The 18969-nt window shown below is 44.8% G+C and overlaps 1 protein-coding gene across 9 annotated transcripts in view; it reads right to left on the bottom strand.

Moving 5' to 3' along the window:
* Nucleotides 1–18969, bottom strand: part of PMS1 (PMS1 homolog 1, mismatch repair system component) — a 227822-nt gene that overhangs the window by 9062 nt on the left and 199791 nt on the right. The window contains exons 14-17 of one of the 9 annotated variants that reach the window (XR_003942806.1): nt 17861–18765; nt 15815–17735; nt 15628–15717; nt 15270–15369 (exon numbers count right to left, since the gene is read on the bottom strand). The exons of 6 other annotated variants lie outside the window; for them this stretch is intronic. The gene's annotated coding sequence lies outside the window, so the exon portion shown is untranslated. Of the gene's footprint in view, nt 1–15269; nt 15370–15627; nt 17736–17860; nt 18766–18969 lie in introns of those variants that run through there. 2 more of the 9 variants (XR_003942807.1, XR_003942805.1) reach the window with 2 other exon arrangements.

The following is an 18969-nucleotide window of genomic DNA, read 5'->3' as shown; positions in this document are numbered from 1 at the left end:
GCGGCATGTCTGGGGCAGAGAGTGGGCAGAACTTGCTACTGAGCACCCAACACACTGGTGCGCTCAATTGTATACCTGCTATTTATGGCAACTAAATGGCCGAGTTGTCTTTTTGGAGCTAGAATGGTTGTTGGTGCACTGTCCTCTAGTGTTCTGGCCCTATTCACCCTCTAATTACCCCTCTTTCTTCTCTTACCTAGCCATGTACAGCCCCAATATCATCCACCACCTCCTTGATGCTCCTCTGTACCAAACACCCTGTCTCTCCCATCTCCTTGGTCCCTCTCTCTACCCCATCTCTCTGTGCAGCGGTGTGTGTGTATCTCTGTCTGACGTCTTCCACTGCCAGCTGTCGTGTATCTGTATCTAGTTTTGTATGTGTAAACCTTGTCTCTGGGTATCTGTCAGGGTGTGGGTGTGTGATCCTGTTTCATTGGTCATCTGGTGCCACTGCTCATGGGTACTGAGAACAATTAGTAGGGGTGGTTAAAAGCATAAGTGGAAATGGGTTATTGATGCTGTTGCTATTGGCTCACAGGACACAGTGACAACAGAGGAGAGGTCCTGTGCACAGGGTATACAGGCCTAGAACACTTGTTTATGGACACGAGTGAGCAGCAGTGTGTGCGGTTCAAGTTTAATAAGGAGAGAATTGTACATCTCTATAACTAGCTGGAGGAAGAGACCTTGAACCCACAATGTGGAAGAGATAGGCCCTGCCAGTCCACCTGAAGGTCTTCATAGCCCTCGTATTCTTAGCCACAGGATTCTTCCACACATCCCTTCACGGCCACAGCAGCCACATCACTGCTCAGTTCTCACAGAGCTTTCTGCAATATATCATCTATGCATGAGTGAGAGCAGCAGCAAATGATAACAGGGTTCTATTAGCTGGTCATCAGAATGTGGAGTACCACAGGGTTCTCCACTCTCCCTGATACTTTTCAACATTATGATGATCCCCATGGCCAGACTACTAGCCAAACATGGTCTAAATCCTTTCATATACGCTGATCACGTCACAATATATATCCCCTTTAAATCCAATCTATCTGAAATCCACGACAAAATCAATACTGCCATTAAAGAAAAAACGCAGTGCCTGGTTCTCTCCTCCCAATACTCCCCTTACCTCCCGACTACTCTCAACACCCATGTCAAACTCTCCATATCTGACAACTTAAAGATACTTGGAGTAACGATAGACAGCCATTCATCTTTTGATAACCACGCCAAATTCACCACGAAGAAAATGTTTAATATGATGTGGATATTGAAACGAGTGAAGCCATACCTCTCACTCAACACTTTCCAGAACCTGATACAGTCCACTGTTATTACCCCACGCGGACTACTGCAACACTGTGTTCTTAGGATGCAAAACCCAAATACTGAAGAGACTCCAAACTGCCCAAAACACGGCAGCCAGACTTGTTTTTGGCAAATCGAAATTTGAAAGTGCATCACCTCTTCGAGTGAAGCTCCACTGGCTCCCCATCAAAGAAAGAATAAATTTCAAGATCAACACAATGACCTGTAAGGTGATACACAGAGAATCCCCCGGCTACATGAGTGATTTGATCAACCTCCCTTCCAGAAATAGATCTATTTCTTCACAAACTTATCTCAACCTACACCTTCCCAATTGTAGAGGAATTAAATACAAGAACTACTATGCATCCAGTTTCTCCTTTTTGGGCAGCCAGTTATGGAATGCTTTACCCAGACCAATCTGATTAATTAACGACTACTTGCCCTTTAGAAAAATGGTGAAAGCTCATCTCTTTAAGCAAGCCTATCCTAATGTCCCAACATAATCTCACCAACCTCCACTCCCAATTCTGTTCTGATTTAGATAACGACCCCATCATTGGTTCTACTTACCTCTCCTCCCCCATTCCCCCTCTACTCATCCCATCCTTCTCTCTTCTCCATCTCCCCTTTTTATCCCTCCTTACCCCATTTCTCACAAATCCTATCCTATCCGTCTACCTTCTCTTATTCTAAGCATACATTATCAAGATCAACTTATCATACACTGACAAGCTCAACTTATAATGTTTTGAAATTTCTATTATATGACTTTGTATTTCAAATTACTATGTAAGCCGCATTGAGCCTGCATTGTGTGGGAAAGCGCAGGGTACAAATGTAATAAATAAATAAATAATAAATATGTGGGTGTTTGGTTAATGCAGGTAGACACTGGAACAATGTTCAGGCAATACAAGGCCCAGCTTCTTCTTGCTTGCTCCAGTCCACCTGATCCAGCTTGTTCCAGTCTGCCCGATCCTGCTTGTTCCAGTCTGCCCGATCCTGCTCTCCCTGCTTGCTCCAGTCCATCCTGCTTGCTCCAGTCTGCCTGATCCAGCTTCTCCCTGCTTGCTCCAGTCCGCCTGATCCAGCTTCTTCCTGCTTGCTCCAGTCCGCCTGATCCAGCTTCTTCCTGCTTGCTCCAGTCCGCCTGTTCCAGCTTCTTCCTGCTTGTTTCAGTCCGCCTGATCCAGCTTGTTCCAGTCTGCCCAATCCTGCTTGTTCCAGTCTGCCCGATCCTGCTCTCCCTGCTTGCTCCAGTCTGCCTAATCCAGCTTGTTCCTGCTTGCTCCAGTCCGCCTGTTCCAGCTTCGTCCTGCTTGTTCCAGTCCGCCTGATCCAGCTTGTTCCAGTTCACCCGATCCTGCTCTCCCTGCTTGCTCCAGTCCATCTGCTCCAACCTGTTCCAGTCCGCTTGATCCATCTTCTCCCTGCTTGCTCCAGTCATTCTGCTCCAGCTTGTTCCAGTCCGCATGATCCAGCTTCTCCCTGCTTACTCCAGGCCTTCTGCTCCAGCCAGCCTGACTCAGCCTGTTCCCGTCCGTCTGCTTCAGCTTGTTCCAGCCTGTTCCAGTCTGTCTGCTTCAGCTTGTTCTAGTCCGCCAGCTCCTGCTTCAAACCATTCCAGCTTGTTCCAGTACTACTGCTGCGCTCTCCACTGCACTCACCTGCTCCTGCCACTCAACCTGCCTACTAGCCAATCACCTGACTGACTGACTACCACCCACCCTGAAACCTGCCTTCATCCCAGCCCATCTTCCTACCAACTCATCACTCTCTGCCCAACTGCTCACCCTCACCTGCCTGTCTCCCAGCCCACCCACCTGCCCTGCGAACACCTCAGTCACTACTCATGGCCCCCATTCACATCCTATTCCTTGCCCTGTCCCTCCCTAATCTTTTCCCCCTCCCACCGCTGTATACCACACGATCTCACTACCCATCCCTGTCCTCTTCCGTCCTGCTCACCACTGCAATACCCTACCTACCCCTGTACCCCACCACCTCACCATCCCTACTGTCGTCCTCCTCCTTCCTAGCTCTCAACCTTCAACAACTCCTTCCTGCCATGAACCCTTCCCCTTTCCTCCTAAGCGCATCCCGTCTTCATCGCCTTTCCTCACCCACCCTTCTCCGCACTCTCTTGCTCCTTCTCCTGCTATCCGCGGGTGACATCAATCCCAACCCAGGTCCCCCTCACCTGTCCTCGTCCTCATCTCATCTATGCAAACGTTCCCACGATATCTCCAATCTCATCTCTATTCCCCTCCTCCCCCCATCTCCCTCCCCTTCTCGTGCGCCCTGTGGAACGCCCACTCGATCTGCAACAAACTTCCCTTCACCCATGATCTCTTCATCTCCCATTCCCTTCAACTGCTCGCCCTAACTGAAACCTGGCTCACCCCTGACAACTCTGCCTCAATCGCAGCCCTGTGCCACAGAGGTTATCTTTTCTCCCATTCGCCCCGCCCAACTGGCCGCGGTGGCGGCGTCGGGCTACTACTTTCGCCCTCCTGCAGTTTTCAACCTCTCCACCTACCTCAGTCTCACTGATTCTCATCCTTTGAAGTTCACTCCATCCGTCTATTCCACCCACTGCCACTCAGAGTTGCAGTCATCTACCGCCCCCCTGATAAATCCCTCCCTTCCTTCCTTACCGACTTCGATGCCTGGCTCTCTGTTTTTCTTGAGCCCTCATCCCCATCCCTCATTCTTGGTGACTTCAACATTCACACTGATAACCCATCCGACTCATATGTTTCTCAGTTCCTCACTATTACCTCCTCCTTCAACCTCCAACTGAGCCCCACAACCCCTACTCACAAATCTGGCCACTGTCTTGATCTCGTCCTCTCTTCTACTTGCTCACCCTCCAATTTCTGCGTTTCAGCTCTTCCTATCTCTGACCACCACCTAATCACATTCACACTTCAGCACCCTCCCCCTCAATCTCGCCCAACACTAACTACTACGTCCAGAAATCTCCAGGCTGTTGACCCCCCCACCTTATCCTCTAGTATCTCTGATCTCCTCCCTTCCATCATGTCCTCCAAATCTGTTGACATAGCTGTCTCCACTTACAATGCCACTCTCTCCTCTGCTCTAGACACCCTTGCACCGTCCATCTCCCGTCCCACAAGGCGTACCAATCCCCAGCCCTGGCTGACCCCTTGCACCCGTTACCTTCGCTCCTGCGCCCGTTCGGCTGAACGCCTCTGGAGGAAATCTCGCGCCCATACTGACTTCATTCACTTCAAATTCATGCTATCCTCTTTCCAATCCTCCCTATTCCTCGCTAAACAGGACTATTACACCCAACTAACTAATTCCCTCAGCTCTAACCCACGTCGTCTCTTCGCCACCCTCAACTCCCTCATCAAAATGCCCTCCGCTCCCACCCCCCCTCACTCTCTCCTCAGTCTCTGGCCGACTACTTCCGTGACAAGGTCCAGAAGATCAACCTCGAATTCACCACCAAACCTTCTCCTCCTCTTCATCCTATAACCCACTCCCTCAGCCAACCAACCCAGGGCTCCTTCTCCTCTTTTCCTGCTATCACCGAAGAGGAAATCGCCCATCTCCTCTCCATCTCGAAATCCACCACCTGTTCCTCAGACCCCATCCCCACCAACTTACTTATCACCATCACTCCTACCATCACCCCCACCATCTGTCATATCCTCAACCTCTCTCTCTCCACTGCAACTGTCCCGGACACCTTCAAGCATGCTGTGGTCACACCACTCCTCAAAAAACCATCACTTGACCCTACCTGTCCCTCAACTACCGCCCCATTTCCCTCCTACCCTTCCTCTCTAAGATACTTGAACGCGCCATTCACAGCCGCTGCATTGATTTTCTCTCCACTCATGCCATCCTCGATCCGCTCCAATCCGGCTTTCGCCCCCTACACTCGACAGAAACGGCACTAAGGTCTGCAATGACCTGTTCCTCACCAAATCCAAAGGTCACTACTCCATCCTCATCCTCCTTGATCTATCCGCCGCTTTTGACACTGTCAATCACAACCTACTTCTTGACACACTGTCCCCCTTTGGGTTCCAGGGCTCTGTCCTCTCCTGGTTCTCCTCCTATCTCTCCCATCGTACCTTCAGAGTACACTCTCATGGTGCGTCCTCCTCCCCTATCCCGCTCTCTGTTGGAGTTCCTCAAGGCTCTGTCCTTGGGCCCCTTCTTTTTTCAATCTACACCTCTTCCTTTGGCTCCCTGATCTCTTCTCATGGTTTCCACTATCATCTTTATGCTGACGACATCCAGCTTTATCTCTCCACATCAGAAATCACTGCGGAAACCCAGGCCAAGGTATCGGCCTGCTTATCCGACATTGCTGCCTGGATGTCAAACCGCCACCTGAAACTGAACATGGCCAAGACTTAACTTATTGTTTTCCCACCCAAACCCACTTCTCCTCTCCCTTCACTCTCTATCTCAGTTGATAACACCCTCATCGTCCCCGTCTCATCTGCCCGCAACCTCGGTGTCATCTTCGACTCCTCCCTCTCCTTCTCTGCACATATCCAGCAGATAGCCAAGACCTGTCGCTTCTTCCTCTATAACATTAGCAAAATTCACCCCTTCCGCTCCGAGCACACCACCCGAACTCTCATCCACTCTCTCATGACCTCTTCACCTTGACTACTGCAACCTACTCCTCACTGGCCTCCCACTTAGCCATCTATCCCCCCTTCAGTCCATTCAGAACTCTGCCGCATGTCTTATCTTCCGCCTTAACCGATATACTCATATCACCCCTCTCCTCAAGTCACTTCACTGGCTTCCGATCAGATACCGAATACAGTTCAAGCTTCTCCTACTCACCTACAAATGCACTCGATCTGCAGCCCCTCCTTACCTCTCTACCCTCATCTCCCCTTACGTCCCTACCCGTAACCTCCGCTCTCAAGACAAATCCCTCCTTTCAGTACCCTTCTCCACCACCGCCAACTCTAGGCTTCGCCCTTTCTGCCTCGCCTCACCCCACGCTTGGAACAAACTCGCTGAGCCCATACGCCGGGCCCCCTCCCTACCCATCTTCAAATCATTGCTCAAAGACCCACCTCTTCAATGTCGCCTTCGGCACCTAATCACTTCATCTCTTCTCAGGAAATCTCATCTACCCCAACTTGACATTTCGTCCTTTAGATTGTAAGCTCTTCTGAGCAGGGACCATCCTTATTCGTTAAATTGTACAGCGCTGCATAACCCTAGTAGCGCTCTAGAAATGTTAAGTAGTAGTAATAGTAGTTTCTCTCGCTTCCAGGTTAAATACATTAAGAAGTTAGATGTTCCCATCTTCAAGTCTCTGCTTAAAGCCCACCTCTTCAATGCTGCCTTCGGCACCTAACTCTTACCTTCAGGATATCCAGACTGCCCCAAAATGACTGCCCCTATCGAATTGACTACTCACTTGTCCTTTAGATTGTAAGCTCTTTGAGCAGGGCCTATCCTTTTATGTTAAATTGTACAGCGCTGCGTAACCCTAGTAGCGCTTTAGAAATATTAAGTAGTAGTAGTAGTAGTTCCTTCATTCCATCAGGTTCAATTGGATGAATATCAAAAATCTATTTATTATATTGCTGGCCCAAAATTATGGAACAACTTACCTTGTAAGTTGAGATTAATTAAAAGTCTAGAAGCTTTTAAGAAATCTCTTAAACCAACATTTCTGTTCCAACAAGCCTATGATGGTATTTAACAAACAGTGGTAAAGAAATTTTGTAGCAAGTTGAAATGTTATATGTTGATGACCCAGTTTGTTTTATACTGTTTGTTTTGTTTGAATTTTATTGTGTATGTCTTTCTGTACCCCGCCTAGAATTTTAGATAGTGCATGTTTATACATTTTTTAATTAAATTATGTGGAGTAGTATTGCAGTACAGAAACATACAGTCACTTTCTAGTGTTATATTATCTGGGTACTGACTGAACAGAAAAGAACTGCTGCATGGTGCACCTTGGGCAAGTCAGAAGTACTTAAGCTATGAGGGCTGTGAACTGCAAACATCAATGTATTTAAGTTTGTTAATTTATCAGCTGTGTACTACAGATCTCAGTGCCAGTCCTGGCAAGTTACTCAAGTGAGGCTAGCAGAGATTTCCTTTTATCCAGGTTTAGAACACTACAAAGCAGTGTGTGATATATGGACACTTAATCAACCCATCCAACTCAATGCAGCATATTCTATAATGTGTCATGATAGCCTTCACACAAACATTGCCTATGTCCTGAACTTCCTATCTAGAAAGGGGTGATGTAGCTCCTCAGCACAGAAGCAGAAAACACTGGCCTCCTTATGACTCTCCCTGTCACCTGGTTCATGTGACCAGGGCATAGGTGAGGATCCATAAGATGTGGCTTACGGGGTTTGGGCAACTGCCTTGGAGAGGGTGGGCTTACAGCTGACTTGATAATAGCATTGGCCTATCTCCCTCATATAATCTCTTGAATAGGAATTTTATACCAATGTGGGTGAATGGAAACATTGCACCCTGGGAGAGTCCACACATGCATTTATACAATAATAAATGACACCTCTGGTAATTATAACATTCTATAAAACTATGGTAAAAACTTTTAAAAACAATGAAAAAAAATGTATACCAAACAAAAACATTCACATTAAAATGTAAAATGTAGTGGAGGAATGGCCTAGTGGTTAGAGTGGTGGAATTTGGTCCTGGGGAACTGGGTTCGATTCCCACTGCAGGCACAGGCAGCTCCTTGTGACTCTGGGCAAGTCACTTAACCCTTCATCGCCCCAGGTACAAATAAGTACCTGTATATAATATGTAAGCCGCATTGAACCTGCTATGAGTGGGAAAGCGCGGGGTACAAATGTAAGAAAAATAAAAAATAAAACAACAACATAAATCGTTAAACAGAAATTTTAAAATAATGAATTCGGGGGGGGGGGGTCACTCCAAGGACAGCAGGACCACAGATCAGGGGTGGGTCTGGCTAATGGGGCATTAGCAAAGGGATGGTGGTGAAGGTTGCCAGCACACACTGGGATAGTGTTAGGTTGACCACAGTCCCTAATATTTGCCCTAAGGTGTATTCCATCCTCTCACTCCACTCTTCAATGGCCTTTAGCCAAAGTCTATGTCCTCCTGCAAAAGGCCGATCTGCTCCACCAAGGCAAAAAGTCACCATCTCCAGGGGTATCCCAAGATGGAGCTGCACCTACAGATGCCCCTGCTGGATGAGATGGAGGCTGCTGCAGAGGGACATTTCCTTCCTCAATCACCGAGGACCACCATCTCTAGATCATGGTCCTGCTCCTCTGGGGGTGGCACAGTGGATAAGGTGGGGATGGGTGGGGGGATGGTTGGAAGGTGGGGGGAGTTGCTATCAGTGGTGCTGCCTCCCAGCTCCTTTTCTGCCTCTCCTTACTGCTTCATTGCCTGGAGAGGGTCATTGATCTTGCTGCTCAGCTGTGAAAATAGACAACAAAGGCAGCTGTTATGATTTAAGCTCTCTGTGTCTTATGTAGTGAGAGGGACATCACTGTCTAGGGTTGGTGTCCTGATACCATTCACTCAGCTGAGTGCAAGCATTAAGGTGACTGACATATGAGTGTTTGCAGTGCTCTGCTCATTCACAGATCACATACATGCTGTACACAGCATGAATGGATAGGGATGTTTAACTTTATTTTTATTAAGTACTTGATATACTGCCTTCAAGCGAGAATCAAAGTGGTTTATGGTCTAGTCCTTTGTATGCACTTCCTCCACTGTATGCAAATATATCTCATGCATACATTGTAGGTATCATTACTGGCTAGATGTGTCTCAAGGACTGGATTTAGAACTATCAGTCTAGAGGATATTTATCTGAAAAAAAGGAAACGAACTACAATTTATTGATAGGACAGCTGAAAAGGAAAAGAGGGGAACAAAAGACAAGAGTTAATAAAGAAAGAGCTCACCACTACCCATTGAAACAGCCAATACTACAATATAGAAAAAACATGAGCCTTCAGAGTGGTCCTAAATTTTGATGCTGCCAGAAAAGCCTTCCTGATTGGGGGTTGGCATGGTGGATCAGTGTGGTACAGCTGTTATGCTATCAAATGCTGGGGAGCCTTTTCATATAGACCAGGAGAGTTGTATTTCAGGGTAGGAGCTGGGTTTCCAACATGTATACTATCCAATAAAGAACAGAAACCCTACGTGATATATTAACTAATCACAATAACATTTGTACTATACATCAGCAGTATAGCTAAATGATTAAACAGTGCTCAGAACTAGGTGCATGAGCTGAGCCATAGCTGAGCTATTGGCACCATTACCCACATCATAGCACTGCATGCCCTCCCCTACCTGCCACTCTTAATAATGATTGAATTCAGTGTTCTGAAAAAGTTCAATAAGCTGGTACTTAGCTCGGGAGTGCTGGGTGCTATCCGAGTAGAATATGCTACAGCTGTAGGGTCAGCTCACTCCATAATTGATATATCTTCTTTTTTTTAATATTTTTCTTCTGCTCAAGTGAAAGTGCAAACTGCTGCAAAATGCTGATAAAATATTCACATTGCCTCTTCAACGTTCTCTACATATGCTCACATGTTTTGCCTGCCGGCGTCTTCAGGAGAACGGAATTCAAACTTCAGGCCCATACCGCATGGAACAACAGTCAGCAACCTGTTACTTCCTGTTCTGGGGCAGAGGGAGCAGGGAGCCAGCAAAGCTAAGAATGCACCGGGGGGGGGGGGGTTGTGCTGCACCCAGGGGGGGAGGGGGGTGTGTGCGCATCGGCGATCCGCCCCGGCTGGCAGCCGACCTAGGATCGTCACTGGCCTGACTCTAGAACGAATGCCTGCATGAAAAAAAGCTCGTCCCTCATTATTCAATTCTTCTCTTTGAAGTAGTAGTAATAAAAAAAAATCAAGTGCATTTTTATAATATACCACTGCATTCCACAAAACAAAAGGAGCAAGTTCCCATATATTATCGTTTTCATTTTATGTATGCATACGAAAATAAAGATTTTTAATTAGGTTGATACCTGAGAGCATTTATGTTTTTAAAAAAACCTTTGTACTTATGAAATAGAAACTCTGAATGTTGAACACCTGATTCTCATAACATGATGTCCGTTTTTGTGGACCTTTACTAGGTGAAAACATCTCTGCACAAATACATGGAGTCCCTATAACCAGTATCCCCAAATAAGACAATCATTACAATTTAGAGCTAACTGGTACTCTAACCAATGAAACCAATACTTCCTCAGTGTACATCCATATGTTTTACAAGCCAGCATGCTTGAAAATATAAGTCAGATCAAATAAAAATGCTACCAACAATAAAGAACGACAATGAGGATGCAACAGCTGATAGGTTTATTTGCTTTGTTTTGGGTGTATTAAAATGGCGGCTGCATGTGTGTGTGTTGGGGGGGGGGGGGGGCTTCAGCTTTTTGACGTCATGCCATCTCCTGTTCTCATCTAACCTCCTTGGGTTAGACACAGGGCCCACATCTTTCTCAGGATATAGCCAAACATACCTTCAGTTAATGCAGTACATTTCAGCAAGACAGTGCACAGAATATGTAGTGGCTCCCTAACATTTGCAGTGTCCCTGTCTGAGAGCAATGAAGGGAGGAGAGAACATTGTTGAAGATGTCCAAAAGGGGAATCTCGGGTGAGGCAACAACATAGTGACAGACTGAGGTCACTATGTGTGTCTAGAAGTGGGCTCTCTGAGTATTAGGCCACTGAGGTATTACACCTAGAGGCAGGCCTGGGTCTGTAGTAGTGACAGCAAGTTCATGGGGCCAGGCCAAGATTTTGGGATGCCCTAAGCATACCTTCAGCGAAGTAGTCCCCCTATTAAGCCCATTCTCCCCCATCACTGCTCTTCCCACCCCCAGATCTGGTGGGCCTCAACTTATTGGCACCACCCTACCCCTACCCCACATCCAGCATCTCCATGCTTACATTCTGCTACCAGGCCTGCCCCACTGTGGCCCACCATATATATCAAATAAGCACTGGCATTGCATGGGTAAGCATTAATACTATACTTCCTGGGATCATTTCTATGGTGTACATGGGTAAGCATTGGCATTGCATGGGCCCTGTAAGCAAAGGGCCCCACAGAGGTACCTTTGGGAAGGCTCCCTGCAGGACAGACTACCTATTGAAGGGTGGCAGGACACAGTGGTGGCTCAATGTGGGCCTGTGCTTACAGGGCCCAACAATCACCAAGGCATATTTGATTCTGGTAGGGATGGGAGGAGGTAGGGGAGGAGCAGCGGAGAGAGGACTGGCTGCTAGAGTGGAAGCAGGGAAAAAGTGTGTGTGTGCTAGAGCCATGTTGGCATCTCCAGATGCTGCCACCCTAGTCAGCAGCTTATTCTACCTAGTGGCATTGCCTACCCTGGCAGTCTATGGATGCCATCAATGTGGAGGCATGTTACAGTGTATTGTTAATGACCTGACTTTTTCTCCATCTGCTGTTATGACCTCCCCTCCAAATATTGGGGCCTCCTCTTCCTGAAGTAGTATGCCTGCTTCTTCCAGTCTTCAGCTGTCTGGACTGGGGAGTGGGGGGGAAAGGTTGAGTAACTATTTCCACACTTGGGATACAATCTGCTACCCTTATTGGTTCACTCTACCTACAGCAGGCGGGCCTCCCACTATATTCTGTCTCAACACTGATCCTCCAAGTGTGGTCTTCTGAGACTTAATTCCCAAATGTGTTACATGGATGGTATCACTAGGCTTCTATGAGCCATACACATGCCAATCTGCCCTCCATCTTGCTCCTCCTATTCCATTTCCCACAGTGTGTTATGGCCTGTATATATGGCACATATGGGGGGGGGGGGGGGCTGAACATACTGTGGTGAGAAATATGTGGTTGGTTCCAATCCCAATATAGGACATGTGCCCTGCTGGTGCAAGGGTAGTAGGATCTCTAGGCATGCTTTCTGTTGTATGCACCTCTCAATGACCTTTCATTCATGAGGTTAGCAGCTCACCCAAGATTTGGCTTTATAGAAGGAACAATCATGCTAATTACAGAAACAAACTACTAAAATGCAGGTTAAAGTATGTTTGGATTTTTTTTTGCAGGTCATGCAGCAGAAAGAACCTATGGATTTCCTTAGAGTGGAAATGCTCCTCACTGCCCCCTCCCCCACCATGCATCTGCCCTAGATAACTGTCTAATTTGACCAAATTGAATGGTCAGCTCTGGACATGTGCTGCATGTTGCAGCCCACATTTGCTACTCCACTGACCATATGCATCCCTGCTTCACCTATCCTCCCCTATACCCAGTGACCACTCGCTGGGTCTTCTTCCTCCCCCTTCCCCTCACTTTCCCCCTCCCTAGGGCTACTCAAGACCAATCACTGCATGTTTATCCTTCAGGGTGATGTCCTCTTCCCACCATATTTTTCCATTCTCCTTTATCATTGCTGTGTGGCATGGGCCCTGTACTGCTGGCTAGTATTGAACTCAAATGGTAGACATCATGCTTCCTGCTTCCTTGCATGCACACTGTGCACTTATATGTGGAATGACTGGATGTGTGTACTTCAGCTTGGGTTGCCGAGGTGGGGATGTGCCCTTGTAGGTTCTAACCTCCTTTACTCTCCCTTTCCAAGCCCCAGTGCAATGGTGTGCGGCTGTTATCTCCTTGGCCCATCTACTACAACAGTGCTTCTCAACCAAGGCGCCAGGGCATTCTGGTGTGCCTTAGTAATGACATCCAGGGACTTGAGGAAGAGGAAGTGTGTGAAAGAAAGCCAGAGATAATGTTGCATGGAGCAGAGTTGGTAATGGAAAGTGGTTTCTCACAGCTTTTCAGCAAGGAAGAAAGAGTTTTGTGTGACAGAATCCACAAAACCCTTACCAACACCCCCTCCCTTTTTTCCTACAGCTGTGCACTCTGTTCCTCTCTGCTTTTTCAGAACTGAGGAAAAAGCTTACAGATAAACGTTTTTTCTTTTTAAATGCTTTTATTTTCTTTTAGAAATGCTGACCTGAGAAACAGACAAGTTTTTTAAAAAGTTGCATAAAGGACCAGTAAAAGAAATAGCAATGAAAATAGTGCCAGAATAAATGCTTTATGCAGGGATTGTTTTGCCCTAACAGTATTTCATCTTGGAAGCATACAATGTTTTAAAAATGTTAAGTAAAAGCATATGCAAAGAGTATAGATATAATCAGTAGCCGTAAGGCAAAATGTTAAAATTTTGAATCAAAACCTGTTTATCATACATGACCTTTTGAATTTTTTTTTTTTTTTTAAGTACACGAGATGCAGGGTCTTGTTTCTGACTATTGCTTTTTACTGACTGGATATCTAAAGGAGTCTTTTACTAAGGCAAGCTAACATTTTTAATGCGCACCAATGATTAGGACATGCTAAACACTAGAGATGCCCATTTGTGCTTTTGTTCTCTCTCTTTTTTGGACCAGGTTTGTATGCCGTTTTAAATGTTCCTTAGAACAACAGTGCAACCGGCAGTTAGGGCACCTCTCTCTACCGCCCACCCGAATCATGCATGTGTCAGATAGACACAGATGATAGCGTGATTTGAAAGTGTGGTTGTGGCAATAAGGCATTTCACACTGTTTACAGAAATTTTTCTTACTGTAGAACATTTGATATCTAAGATACCGTAAAAATGATCATGATGGAGCAACAGATATATGGTGTTATGGAACTGATGGTCACTTGTTTTAAAAAGACGCCAGCTGTTTCTGTCTATATGTTGTAGGACTCGTATGTTACGCCCAGATGTTGTTCAAAACCACTACTTTGCTCAACATAACTTTTTTGTTTTCTGACCATTCTAGCTCGGCGTTTAGTTTTCTGGCTTCACGTAACAATTCTACATCTTTTAGCTTGACAGCGGTGGTGAGTGCCTTGAGACTCTCTGCAAAGTACAAGTTATTACCCATGTTGCTTAGATCTAATAAAATGTCTTCTTTTTTTTTCCCAATAATGTGGCTATCAAGAACACTTTGTAAAGACCTGTTACAACCTCCACCACCCCCCTTTGTTTCTGATAACCATCACAATGAGATGTGTGTTCTCACTGCAGAAAATTACTGATCTGTTCTAAGAAATGCCCCGTCTTGGTCCCTCCCGGTCCGTAACTTCTATAATACTCAGAATTATATAAACCACCAGGCATAAATTTTATTTGTAAGTAATCTTCAGGTGATGCTATATTGTTTATGATATCTAAAAGCTTGTTGGATACCCAGTCGTATAGCATTTTGAACATCGCTGAATGAAAATGGTCTGAGTAGCTCGTGCCATTAAACCTGGGGGAGGGCCTAGTCCACCTGTTCACAAACTCTATATATCTCACCAGTTCAAGGTCCACTGTAACATTTTCAGACACATTGTCTATAACAGGCCCACTCAAGGTTTCAGAATTGTTACGGACCTTATACTCACTACCGACGATGTCCACATCCAAAGATCCACTCTTGGCTCTGGTATCATGATACACCACCTTTCTCCCTCTTTCCGCGGGAGGGTGACTCGTGCATTTTTCTCTCTTCTTGTTTGTGCTTTCCGGTCATTTTTCCAAATGATTGGATTTATCTCTAGGTCTGATGTACTGATTTGAGGGGCACCGCTTGATTGTGACTGGACTGAGTCGGGTGCCTGGCTGTCGATGTTTCACCACCATCTCTTTTTCTTGATCTGTGGGATAAAAGTAGATCACCATGAAACTAATGAACACACAGCCTTATCATTCACAGGTTCCTGCCGTCGGTGGGGAGGGTTCGACCAGATGACTATCAACACTGCAATGTACAGACACCACATGGGACACACACACAATCACCATTTTGTAATACTATCAAGAGCCGTGAGAAAACAAAATGTGACCTCTATAGGTAAATAACCTCGAAATAGAATGCAAAAACTATTCTTTTAAAACTTGCCACTCTGATTGTGATGTCCCTTTGAACACTAGGGGTGATCGGCAGTTGCAATGCTGTTCATGTTCTGTTTTCTCGGTGCTAGCTGTTGATGTTTCTTTTTCTTGATCTGTGGGATAAAAAGTTGATCATCATTAAACTAAAAAACACAATGCCTATTGCTCACAAGGTACCCACAGCCATCGGCAGTGAGTTCATCAAGATGGCCGCCAACACAGCACCATGAGAATGCTACATGAATGCATCTACATGCGCCATTTTGTAAGATTAGCAGATGCCACGTGGCAGCAATTACAAGCACCATTTTGAGACTCTGCAGCTATATCAAGCATAATGCAAAAAATAGTTCTTTTCAAAACATACTTACTTTCTTGCCGTGGTAAACCTTCAAGCCATGTGAGATGTTTCTTTGAGCAGTAGGAATGATCACAGGTTGAAGTGCTGTTCATATTGTGTGCTGTCAAAATACACGACGCACCATCACGTTCATCACATGTACCTAACTATTTTTGATTGTTTTAATGCAACAGTTTGAGCAGCTGCCAAACACCTACATGGTTGCTTTTTGAGGACTGAATCGTTTCTTTTTCTGCTGTAAACATGTTTGGTGGCGATGCTTTGCGGTGGGTTTTTCTGTTCTTAACCCTAGACCTCTGACGTTGTGTTATTGTGTTCTTCCTGTGTATAGGAGAAAAGAGGAGGAGGAGGAAAACAAAGTCCTCATGGAACAGGAAGCATAAAATAAAGAAGTGAGGCAAATGCCAGGAGGATATCCAATAAGCAAGGACCTTTACTGTAGCAATCACATAAAGAAACCCAATACGGCCATGTTTTAACAGATAGGACTGCCGCAGGGGTGAACAAGCCTGTCAGGCTCATCTTGGTAAATAGGAGACTTAAATCTGAAGGTTTTAGTGTCCTTTGCTGTGCAAATCACTGTGCCTTCTGTGTTAAAAAAGAAATGGTACAGCTCTGCAATGCAAAAATCTCTCCGAATAGCATTTTACACTTTCAATGAGGTCCATGATGGTGTTAATAGTTTCATTAAAAACACCACTATTTCCTTTTTACACCCAGCTATCAGAATGATGCCTAGAATACACTCCAAAGAAAAAAGAAATCCAACAGGAGAGACAAAAACAATACCCAATAGTGGTAAGTCAATCCCACTATATCATAAACAGGTTTGTAAGGGCATACACCACACCGTTTACTTTAAAAACCTTCAGTGATACTAAACATTTTTGTAATGGGGCACAGAGAGTTCAGTACGAGCTGTCTCCACAGCGGAGCTGGTCTTAGTGAATCTGGCCGCAAAGAAGCTCACTAACACGCTCCATACATCATTTTTAACTCTCTTGCATGTTACCCCGTTTTTTTGTGTGAAATTACAACTCTAATCAAAATACTAATGTGAATTATATGTCCAAACAAAATTAATAAAACCTGTTAGTATAACTTTAGGAACCCTAATTAATATGATATAACTTCGGTCACTAAGACCACATGAAAAATGCAAAATATGTACTGGAGAACGGACAAAAGGAAACCAACTTATCTGAATTCTGGTTGATTCTATTTCATAAATCTTCAAAAAGGTTTCCTGAAAATGTTCCTCATCCTACAGAAATTTCCGTTTCAAAAAAGTCTTCATCAGGGATGCCAGTGCTGTTTATCTTAAAGGTGACAAAAAAGCATCACGATCACCCTGGAAATACGGAGTAACTTGTTCAATAATTAGCCACGGCATGGCTGCAAAGTTGTGTCCTTGTTCAATACAATGAGAATCCAGAGGGGCTGTTGTTATTCTATTTTTTAGCCTACTCCGATGCTCATTAAGCCATTGTCTAATGGTTCTGCTGGTACGTCCTACACAGATTTTCAAACAAGGGCAAACAATTATATAAATGACATACTATGAGGAGCAGTCTGTGGATGTTCTTAAATTATAAATCTTTGAAGTTTGAGGATGTTGCCATATGTTGCCCTCTATCAACACAGGGCATTGATTTGTAGCGTCCACAAGGTTTATGACCCTGTGAATTGAAATCTTTAGTTTTTAGATCAAACAAAAAATTTATGATATAGTGGGATTGACTTTCTACTAGTAGAATACACTCCAAGCACAGTCTCTCACAAAGTACTCGTAGTTTCTACGCTCTGACATCAGGGTGCCATCTCAGGGATGCGGGTTGGCTCAGCCTCGACCTATCCAAAGCACAACCTTGACCGGACCAACAGTGATGTATAATGCAGTAAACTGCTATTTGTACGAGTGAATTGAAGACGCTTTTCTGGTAAAGAGCGTGGATCCTCTGTTGCTTAACAAGACCTATAAATTACTACCATCTCATGTCTTGGGTATTCTCAGTTTTGCAGGCCCAATTACAAAGTCTCTGTATACATTGCGCATTTTCATTGTGACATTGATCGGTGATGACCCCGCAGCATTTCTATACCTTTCGTCATTTTCACCTACAATAGAATATAGACAGTCTGTTAAAGGTTCATAAAATAAAAAGAACCCAAACATTCACAAGGTATACCTCACCGAGAATACATTTTTGTCAGAAAAAAAGAAAACAAAACTACATTCATACCTGTGAAACGGGGAGAGACAACGCTTCTGTCTGGTTTAGAAGATCCATGAACTCCATATCCTCAGCCACTTTATATATTCCTGTGTCATCAATGACATCTCCGAACGTGTCTTCTGCCAAATCCATGGCATTTTCGGCCACGGTTATGCTCTGTTCGCAATCTAGGTCTTCTGTTAGTGAGATGTGAACTTCTTGAGAGTCAAACCACTTTTGCCCACATGGCAGTTCATCCAGCAAGGACTCTGTCATTTTCTGGGCCAACAACAGTACGTTTCAGCCATATACTACACATTCTGGTCACCAATGATGTTTTGTGATTCTGTCAGGTTAATTACTGGCCTCAGCATTGAGACCTTTAAGATAAACTGAGGCGTCGCTCTCTCTTTAACAAAGGCTGTTTACCTTTTCTGGCCCTCTGTATATTAGCTGTTTTGTAGGACTCCGTGTTTATGATCTTGCCTAGCTTTGCCACGTGTTATTACGTTTTCATTCACATGAACTTGTAACACTGCTAGTATGATAAAAGGGTTTTGATTCCAAATTTGAACATGTTACCTTACGGCTACTGATTATATCCATACTCTTTGCATATACTTTTACTTAACCTTTTAAAAACATTGTATACTTCCTAGATGAATACTATTAGGGCAAAGCATTAAAACATTATATGCTTCCTAGACTGAATACTGTTAGGGCAAATTAATCCCTACATAATTCTGCTACTATTTTCATTGCTATTTCTTTTACTAGTGCTTTATGTAACATTTTAAAAACTTGTTTCTCTGGTCAACACTACTAAAAGAAAATAAACACATTTAAAAAGAAAAAAAAAAGTTTGCTTATCTGTAACTTTTTTCCCCAGCTCTGAAAAAGCAGGGCGGAACAGAGTGCACGATCTCACACAGCTGTAGGAAAAAAGAGAGGGGGTTGTTGGTAGGGGGTTGTGGATTCTCTCACTCAAAACTTCTTTTTTCCTTTTCGAACTGCCGAAAAAACAACTTGCTTTGCTGAAAAGCTGTGAGAAACCAGGACACGATCTCATACAGCTGTGGAAGTGTTTACTCTTAAAACAGCTTGGCTTTTGTTTGTATGTACCCTTTAAAACAAAG

Source organism: Microcaecilia unicolor, chromosome 7, assembly GCF_901765095.1.
Source record: "Microcaecilia unicolor chromosome 7, aMicUni1.1, whole genome shotgun sequence".
Taxonomy (NCBI): Eukaryota; Metazoa; Chordata; class Amphibia; order Gymnophiona; family Siphonopidae; genus Microcaecilia; species Microcaecilia unicolor.
The sequence above is the reverse complement of the archived record's forward strand: the minus strand, read 5'-3'. Positions and strand labels throughout refer to the sequence as shown.